Below are 10878 nucleotides of genomic sequence, written 5' to 3' on the forward strand. Positions count from 1 at the left end.
ATCTAAAAACGTGACACGAGCCATAGTAGGCAGATAGAGCTGAAACAACTGGTGACTGTTGCGAAAGAGATTCTATGAGGAGAATCTTGAAAAGAGTGATACTGATGATAGTAGGCAGACACAACCAGAACAATTGGTGACTGTTGCAAAAGAGATTCTATGAGGAGAATCTCGAAAGGAGTGACACTAGCGACAATAGGTAGACACAACCAGAATGACCAGTGACTATTGTAAAAGAGATTCTATGAGGAGAATCTCAAAAGGAGTGACACTTAAATGGGAATGCCCCTGAGCTGTGACAAGAGTCAATCCATTGATACATGAGCAGAAAGCAGGAAAAGCAGTAAAGCAACTATACAGAGAGCTAGAAGATGTGATGTGAGATGGAGCATTGGGAACAAGAGGTGCTTGTTTACCAAGTTTTCGCCTTCTTGGCAAAGCTTCTCTTTTTTGCTACCATGATCCCTGTTTCCAGGTTTTCATCAATGGCACTTTTTTTGTTTTTTCAAAATTATTTTTTGTATTTTTCTCTTTTTTCTCTTTTTTTGCATTTTTTGGAATTTTTAATTTATTTTTTTGTTATTACCAAGGTGCCTATTGCTAGGTTTTCTCCAAGATAATAGATTTTTTTTTCAGGACTTTTTGCAATTTTTAGATTTTTTCAGAGATTACTAGCTCACAAGAAGGATTACCTTGATTTTGCTCCAGTGTCTAACAAGGTGTAGGATGAGATGTGCTAGCAAGTTGGTGGATAAGTGGAGATGGATAGGCAGGAGTATGAAGCAGTGAATGTTACCCTCAAGGAAAGTCTTCACAAGGTTACCCAAGCTAGGGAAAATGACCATGTCAAGAGATTGCTAAGAACTGAGTTTTCTTCTTTCTTTCATTGATCAAGACCAAAGGGTTAAGTGAATAGGATAGCAAAGTTTGTTATGGAGGTTATGAGTGAATGACTTTGGGAATGAGGACATCTAAAGAATAAGCAAGATCATGATAGGATGTCATGGATGGAAGAATTATGCATGATGCCTATTTACCAGGTTTTCATCATGGTACTTGTCCAAGGTGCCACAAGAAGTGGTTTTCACCATAGGATGGATTTATTTTTCTTTACTTTTGCTACCAAGGCGCCTGTTTCCAGGTTTTCACCAAGGCACATTTTTTCTTTTTTCTTTTTTATTGGATTTTTAGAGTTTTTGGAAAGAATTCAAGCCTTTCTCAAGTTATATAGCATGCCTATAAGAAAGATAAGTTATGATAAGCCAAGGCCGTAGCAAAGTACACTCAAAGATGCTGAGAATAACATTAAATGACAATAACATGAAACATTAAATTTTACATTTAATCTTCTATTACCAAAATATTTTAAAATAAAAAAAAAAAATCAATACTCATTATAAAATAATTCCAATTTCAAAGTCAATGGCCATAAAAACTTAGGGACAAAAGGACAATATAAAAAAATGATTCTAATTGTCCAACTAAAAGCTATTCAATTATTAATTATATCTATTTGAAATGAATTTCTAAATCCACATATGCAAGCGCTACCTCCACCATATATTGCCTTTGCCCAGTTGCTTCAATTGGCAACCTTTCATTTACTATTTACAGAGAATCAAAATTGATTAGACCTCCAAACATGTATTGGTGGAACGAGTAGCATTTGAGAACCAATAATGGGAGAAGCAGTCAGAATATGAGCATGAAAAAGAGGAAATAAATAAATAAATAAATATTTGACTACTTTTCAGCAGAAAATGAATTCCAAATCCATTAAAATAATAATACATGGTAGACAAGTATTTGGGTTTGAGAGGTATTTGAGAGGCACTGCAACCTTAAACACCCACTTTCTAAATCCAGAGTTTCTTTTTCATGTGGATCCACAATAGAATTATGTATGTGACTAATACAGTTCTAATGCGTCATTATTATTCTGAATGCTGGAGATCCGCGCGTGACTGTTTTGCTGGCCGGCGCAAAATTTCTTTCACTAAAAAGCTACGAGATATGATCTTCATCGTTTAAATAAAAACCCTAATTTTGGAATGGACCACCACGGTTCAAATCCCAGGACCACAGGACCACCAAAACCCTAGAGGACCACAGACAGTTTCTCCAATTGCAGGAAGTTTAGATTCTCCAAATTTCCTGCAACATGGGGAAAGAGCTTGTTTTTTATCTTTAAGCATTACATGACAGAAAAATCACGGATTTTAAAGAGAAATGGAAATGAAATCGCTTTTACGTGTAGTGGATCTCACCTGAGAGAAATTAAATCTTCTTTTACGTGTCACCGCCAGCAAAGAGCATCATTCCTGGTAATCTGCAACGCTATCTGAAAATATTTGTGAGTAGGCTCGAAATCTGCCACGCTTTCTGAAAATATTTGTAAATACGCTGGTAATCTGCCACGCTTTCTGAAAATATTTCTAGATAGGTATAATCTGCCACGCTTTATGAAAATATTTGCAAATAGGCCTGAAGTCTGCCACGCTTTCTGCAAAAAATCTTAAATAAGCCCCCGATCTGCCACGCTTTTGATGAAAATCTTAAATACGCTCATAATCTGCCACGCTTTCTCAAAATATTTGTAAACAAGCCCGTAATCTGCCACGCTTTATGAAAAAACTTGCTAATAGGCCCTTAATCTGCCCCGCTTTCTGAAAATATTTGTAAATTTGCCAGGCTTTCGGAAAAGGCAGCGTTCGATTCGATGCCTTTCCTGTTTTGGCAGCGACGCAGATGCAGCGTGCCAGAAGGAGCGGGATCTATGATATCTGCAGGGAAATCGATTCACAGTTTCCTATTTTAGAAATTCTGTCCATTCGCACGCCTAAATTTATTATCTAATTTCTCGAAATTGACGATACTTTGAAGAACGGAATTCTAACAGTTTGGCGTCCGCTTCAAGGCAGCGTACGGGGCGGCGCAGATCGATTCAGAAAAACTTGGAATCATTTTCTCCCGTTCATTTTACTGTGATCTGAGCCATGAGATTAGGATCTGATCCTGATCCAGCGTGTAGAGGACGAATAAGAGCTGCCAATTTCAGGGCCAATGATAATACCGTTAAGAGGCTCACTGGTATTAATTGCCGTCAACTGACAGTACCGTGATGAAATGGTATTCCCGAGGTTCGAACCTGCAACGACCGTTCCCCGTCGAACGCGTGGCGACAAATCAGATTCTATTTAGGGCGGTATAAAAGAGTCAGGTCAACTGTCTTCTTGTCTTTTTGTGTGTTTATTTTGGAAGGAATAAAATATTATTGGCTAGGCATAGAGTGACAATTGGTCCCCTCAATAATAGACGAGGGTAGCAGGTAGCAAATTATGTCCTCTTGTGTTTAATATGTATATTTTAATGTTATTGTCCTCACAAGTGTGTTGGAAATTGAATGCATACAAATATTCTCTCAATGTGGTGCTTCCCTTCTCTAAGGGAAAGGGAGGGGGAGGGTGGAAGGGCCATTTCTTAGGGTTGGATGTTTGAAGGTGGGTCAGGGATATCTTTGGGTGATTTTGATGGAGGGGCTCTCTTGATCTATGGTAAAGGAGGTTATGATTTGTTGTAATGTAGAGATGTTTCTTTATTGTGTTCAATAAAAGAATAAAATAAAAGAATAAAGATAAAGCATATGGTCTGTTTAATATGTTATAATGATATTTTTGTAATATTTTAATGTTAATTTATCTATATTTAGCAACAGAATTAGAAAAACTTGTTGTAGTGCAGAGATTATGACGATGATATTTGAATGTGCTCTAATTGTTTCATCAAAAGAATTTTAAAAAGTCCTTACACACCACTTAATATATTACAATTTGTTTTAATGGAAAGCATATGCTCATATTTAAATATTAGTTCAGTTGTAATCAACAAATTTAAAAAGATGTGTAGAAAGTTTACTTAATGTGTTGGAATTTGTTGCAATGCAGAGATTGTGATGATATTCCAATGTGGTTCAATTGTACACATCAAAAGAAAAAAGATAAAGCGTAAAAGATTTCCTAAATATGTTATAAATTGTTGTGCTGCAAAGATGATGATGATATACAATTGTGACCAATTGTATTCATTAAAGGAGTAAGAATAATGTGGTTAGGCTCTACTTGATATGTTATAAGTTTATTGTAATGCAATTGACGCTATTATGTTCATCAAAAGAATAAAGATTAAGTGTTGAGGTTTGATGATATCTAAATGTGATCCATTGTATTCATCAAAAGAATAAAAATAAAGTGATTAGGTAGTATTTAATATGTTATAATTTGGTGTAAATGTAGAGATGATGTTGATATCTAAATGTGGTCCAGATGTATTCAATAAAAATGAAGCTTAGAAGGCTTACTAATATGTTATATTTTGTTTTAGTGTAGAGATGATGTTGGTATATGTATGGAATCCAGCTGTATTCATCAAAAGAATAAAGATCAAGTGCACAACATTTGCTTAATATTATATAATTTGATGTAATGTAGAGATGTCAGTGATATTTAAATGTGATCTAGTTGTGTTCATCAAAAGAATATAAACAAATCTTTCAAAATTCTATGATATAATTTTTTGTAATCTAAAGATGATTTTGAAATTTATATGCATTATATTTTTAATCATCAAAAGAATAAAAAAAAGTTCTTAAGGTGCTCCTTCTATTTTATTTGTTTTATGTTCATTGGTTCTTTTAATTTGTAGTAGCAATTTTCATGAAGGAGGTTTTGGTTTTTTGTAATGGAGAGGTGCTTGTTCAAATTTTATTTGATCCAATTGCGTGCATCAAATCAATAAATATAGTCATTTTCAATTTTTTAATTGTAATATAGAGATGGTGTTGATATTTAAATGTAATCTAGTTGCAACTGTTAAAAGATAACCAATAAATTGTCTATAGAATAGTTCACCATTTTCTTCAATTATTTTACATCCATTTTATTATTGTCTTCACATGTGATACTTTGATTATGTTCAATTCAAAATATTTTTTCTTAGAAATTCCTTAAACATCAAAGAATATTCTATTTTAGACTAATAAAACTATCACCATATTTTTAACGTTGTGTTCAATTCATTGTATTATTTGTTATAATGGTTAAAACATGGCATACAAAAGATTTCAAACTTATCGATTTAGATTAATCAAATTCATACATTTTTTAAATAATAGACTAAATATTCAAGTAGAACTATATTTGAGATTACATATCTTTTATCTAAACTAATGTTTTATGCATCACAATGTAAATTCTCCACAAAATATGTTTGATGTTCAAGGTATAATACTGAAAGACAAGTCTCTATGATGCTAAAAAATCATCTCATTATAACATCTTAGAATATATACCATCTTCTAGCAATTGTATTAGAATTGAGCAATTAAGAATACATCAACAAAATACTAAACTTATGTCACTTTTACTAATGATTCTTCTACATTCCATACTATTATAAAGATGAAGAGAAATTGACTCAAATTTAAAAATTCTACATATCAAAATCATTACAACAAACACTCAAACTTGTTATTATTATTAATTGACATTGAATTTGTACAAAATCAACTATAAACTTGGTAATCCAACTACATTGATGACTCGATAATAAATAAATGAAAATATACCATGACAAGGAAAGGCTTATGAGAAGGAAACGTTGAAATTAATTCTTAGAAATGTCAAATCTCAAGGTCGTAGTGAAGGTGAATGTTGATAATAGCAAAGACGAGAGCATCTAGAAAATGTCCACTCGCATTTGTACAATTGCTGACAAATGTCTACGCATTTATTTATGAAAATGTAACCTACACGTAACGACAAAATAAAGCTAAATCGGTGGTCTTCCGTACTTTAAGAAAGTCAAAAAGCATGACGCCCGTCAAAGTTGAAACTGGTGAAAATGTCTTATCCATTATGAATGTAGCCAAATTGAAGGCCTTGAAACATTGTGAGGAACACGTTCATTCAACAACGTTGAGTTGAACTTTGAAAGTGTTGTGTCCATCTTTGAAAGAGGGCGGGCCTCATGATTTGCAAAAGTTGGTTTGTTTCTTTTCTTTATAATAATGATGAAGATATTAATGTCCAACTAATCATAATGTGTGTTGAAGAAGTAAAGGTAGCATACTTTTTCAAATAGTTAATCTATTTTATGATTGTAAAGATTGAAATGAAATGTTTATGCGGATTTTAGAGTAGAGACAATTGATTTGACCATGATTGAAGATCGATGAGAGGTGTAAAATTGGAATTTGAGATCTTCATCGAGTGAGTATGGTCTTTACATCAATCTTATTATTATGGCAGTAATATTTATGTAGACATTTATTATGAAGAATGATATAGTGTTAAACATAAGGTTTTAGAACCGTAGTACATATAATATAACTTTTGTCTATGCTTGTGCATAGACTTAAGCTTTTGTGTATTTGAAGGACGTCATTGAAGCATGGTATTAAGTTGTATATCTTTGTCAAAATTCTTTTGTCAATTTTATGATCTAACTACTACAAAAAGTAGTGATTAACAATGATGCAGTTGTGTAATGAAAATTTGAGAGATGAACATCGAGCAATGCATGAATGAAGTGATTAGGGAATTTAATGTTTATTGATGCAAAATCTAATATAAGTAAAATGGTGTTGCAATAAGTTGTTATGATTTAACTAATATAAAATGACATATTTAACAATGATGCCCTTGTTAAATATAATTTCATTACTAGGGCCCTTTTTCTCTATAATTTTCAATAGGCCCTTATTCCTCTATGTTGTGTTGCCAGAGTTAATAACCAAGGTTCACAAAATCTTATGGTACTAAAAGTGGGGGTTGTTCTATGGCCCCCACTCCTCATCCTTCCAATTCTTCTACCCCTTTGGGTTATTCCAAAAAAACACAAAAAGATTTTGAATGGGACCCAGATCAAGAAAAAGTTAAAATGAAAAACATTGGTGGATATTAATGGTTGATTACAAAGATGAGAGTGATAGTACTCGCAAGAGGTTGGGCAGGTTGGCCCAAAGGAGGACTAGACAAAAGGCGTACATAAATTTTGAAGATTAATGATGAGGAGACAAGGTTAGAAGCTAGTGAGAAGAAGGAGGTGAATGAGCAAATGGGAACAAGGAAGGAACAAGAGGATATAGAGGTGGGGACGTAAGACAATAACTCTGGCTCAGTGGAGGTTAAAATCAAGAAAAGGAAGAAGGTCAGTGACCATATGTGTATGCTAATTTCACTATGAACACTATTGATTTCAACTCCAATATTAATCCTTCTAATGGTACTACTAATTATATCTCATTGATGATGGCTACCTGCCCTATGAGGATGGAGAAAAATGATAAAAATATCTTTTCTACTCATCGTAATGTGATGCGGGTCCAAGTGTCAGAGGTGGTTAAAGGAAATTGTGCTAGTCACTAGGAGTTGGTCAGTTTGGTTAAGGACACAAAACATGAGATGGAGGCCCGTAATGCCCAATTCACTACTTTGAACAAGAGTTTTAGTACTCTCTCTAAGTTCACTTTGAAGGTGACCCATGTTGCTGCTACTACTACTCTCCAACTATTGTACCAAGAAGATGAAGATGATGGATTCGACGCAGAGGATTCAAAGGAATTGTGTGGTTTCCTTGCCAACGATTGGGCTAAAGTTATGTTGGCAAAGAAGGGAAAGGAAAAGGATAAAGTTTAAGCCTTTGTTTTATTTCACATTATGTTATTTTCTATAGACTTGCAATTGTTGGTATACACTAGTATTAAACTACTTGAATTAGCCAATAGGCCTTACAAACATTATTATTTTGTGGTTAAGTAACTACAATAGATATGTTGTTGGTAGATTTAGTAGATATGTTTATAAGGTTTTTAAAGTGAAAAACAATATGCAAGCTACTAGTTATTTTGTTTTGATTACTAGTAGGTGTGATACTCTATTTGCTAATCTCTAGTTTAGTGGTATCGATTTTGGGAATCTATTTTTGATATTAAGGGGCATGACTGTGAATGTGTTGGTAGTAATCTGTGGGATTATATTGTAAATGGTTTATTGATAATGTTGAACCATGGGCTAGCCACTAATCATAATAATAATGATGAAGATATTAATGTCCAACTAATCATAATCTTATTATTATGGGAGCAGTATTTATGTTGAAATTTATTATGAAGAATGATATAGTGTTAAACCTAAGGTTATAGAATCATAGTACATATAATATAACTTTTGTCTATGCTTGTGCATAGACTGAAGCTTTTGTATATTTGAAGGACATCATAGAGGCTTGTTATTAAGTTGTATATCTTTGTCAAAATCCTTTTGTCAATTTTATGATCTAACTACAACAAAAAGTAGTGATTACTAATGATGCAATTGTGTAATGAAATTTTGAGAGATGAACATCAAGTAATGCATGAATGAAGTGATTAGGGCATTTGATGTTTATTGATGCAAAATCTACTATAAGTAAAATGGTGGTTGTAAAACGGTGTTGGAATAAGTTGTTATGATTTAACTAATACAAAAAGACATATTTAACAATGATGCCCTTGTTAAATATAAATTTATTACTAGTGCCATTTGTCTCTATAATGTTCAATAGGTCCTTACTACTCTCTGTTGTGTTTCCTTAGTTAATAACCAAGGTTGACAAAATCTTATGGTACCGAAGGTGGGGTTTGTTCTATGCCACCCACTCCCTAGCTTTCCCATTCTTCTATCCCTTTGGGTAATTCCTAAAAAACACAAAACAATTTTGGATGGGACCCAGATCAAGCAAAAGTTAAAAAGAAAATAATGGTGGAAATTGACTTGGTTGATTATGAATATGAGGTTGATAGTGGTTGCAAGAGGTTGGGTAGGTTGGCCCAAAGTAGGGCTAGATAGAAGACTTATATAAATTTGGAGATTAACAAGGAGGAGACAAGGTCAGAAACTAGTGAGAAGAAGGAGGTGAATGAGAAAATGAGAGTGGGGAAGGAATAAGAGGATATAGAGGTGGGGATGTAAGATAATAATTCTAGCTTAGTGGAGGTTAAAACCAAGAAAAGGAAGAAGGTCAGTTAGGACACCACATATGTGTCTAGCAATTTCACTATGAACATTGTTGATTTCAATTCCAATATTAATCCTTCTAACATTACTGCAAAATATATCTCACTGATGATGGCTACCCACCCTATGAGGATGGAGAAAAAAGATAAAAATATCTTTTCTACTCACTATAATGTGATGCAGGTCTAGGTGTCTAAGGTGGCTAAAGGAAATTGTGTTGGTTACCAAGAGTTGGCCAGTTTGGTTAAGCACACAAAATGCGAGATGGAGGCTCGTAATGGCTAATTCAATACTTTGAATAGGATTTTTAGTACTCTCTCTAAGTTCACTTTGAAGGTGACCATGTTGCTACTACTACTACTCTCTAGCTATTGTACCAAGAAGATGAAGGTGATGGATTCGACATAGAGGATTCAAAGAAATTGTATGATTTCCTTGCCAAGGATTGGGCTAAATTTATGTTAGCAAAGAAGGGAAAGGAAAAGGATAAAGTTTAAGCCTTTATTTTATTTAACATTATGTTATTTTCTTTAGACTTGTGGTTGTTGGTATACACTAGCATTAAATTGCTTGAATTGGCCAATGGGCCTTACAAACATTATTATTTTGAGGTTAAGTAACTACAATAGATATGTTGTTGGTAGATTTAATAGATATGCTTATAAGGTTTTTAAAGTGAAAAACAATATGCAAGCTACCAATTATTTTGTTTTGATTACTAGTGGGTGTGATACTCTATTAGATAATTTCTAGTTTAGTAGTATCGATTTGGGGAATCTATTTTTGGTATTAATGGGCATGACTGTGAATGCGTTGGTAGTTTAATTAATGGGACTATATTGTGAATGGTTTATCCATAATGTTGAACCATGGGCTAGCCACCTATTTTTTTAGCTTCATTTAAATAAAAAATAATGATACAATTGTGTAATAAAATTTTGAGAGATACACATTGACCAATGGATGAATGAAGTAATAAGGGCATTTGATGTTTATTGATGCAAAATCTAATATAAGAAAAATGGTGGCTATAAAATGGTGTTGACATAAGTTAATGTGAGTGATTTGAAGTATGATAAAAGTATAGTGGTGAATGATGATAAATGTGTTGGATGATTTAGATCTTAAGCATTGTGTTTTTTAATACATGTTTCTATTAAATAATATTGAAAATATTGCACACTAAACTCAACAAATAAAGATTGGTCAGAATTAAATAAATCTAATATCACAAGAAATTGAGAAACCTAAGAAATGGGTCAATGTTGTACGTGTAGCGGCTGACTTTGAGTTTGGTGAAGATGACACCAATGTTCTTAAAACTAGTAAAGAGAATGCAATTCTAAGACTTGAAATTGTTATAAATATGGCTAAGATGGTCTTGAATGCAAATATAAAACTTTTGTCAATTGAAGTGAAAATAATTGAAAATATACTTTGAAGATTCATAAAAGTCATTATAAAATGATAGGAAAATTATAGTTTAGAAGCATTTTTCATTATAAAACTATCACATGCACCTTTAAAGGTTGCAAGGGCCACACACACACACACACACACATACACACACACACACACACACACACACACACACACACACACACACACACACACACACACACACACACAGTGTGTGTGTGTGTGTGTGTATAATTTTGTATCTGAAAAATACCTATATCTAGTTTCCAACGCTAATTAAGTTAGGCAAGTTTCCTCTATTTTTCATTCAATTGTATATGTATTATTTTGCATTTTAGCATACCTATTAAAGGTAAAGAAAGGTTCGATACAAAGATTGTTGAGAGACTTCACTCTAGAAATAGTT

General features: G+C 33.1%; 1 long non-coding RNA gene across 1 annotated transcript; it reads right to left on the reverse strand.

The window, feature by feature from the left end:
- Positions 1 to 1747: 1747 nt before the first annotated feature.
- On the reverse strand, positions 1748 to 3036 carry LOC149534246 (uncharacterized). Its single transcript, XR_016356926.1, has 2 exons — positions 2268 to 3036; positions 1748 to 2154 (listed from the first exon to the last, which is right to left on the reverse strand). It is a non-coding gene; the product is annotated as an uncharacterized LOC149534246 (long non-coding RNA).
- Positions 3037 to 10878: the final 7842 nt, after the last annotated feature.

Source organism: Cupressus sempervirens, chromosome 10 (assembly GCF_028749045.1).
Source record: "Cupressus sempervirens isolate cs-2001-9-10 chromosome 10, ASM2874904v1, whole genome shotgun sequence".
Lineage (NCBI taxonomy): Eukaryota > Viridiplantae > Streptophyta > Pinopsida > Cupressales > Cupressaceae > Cupressus > Cupressus sempervirens.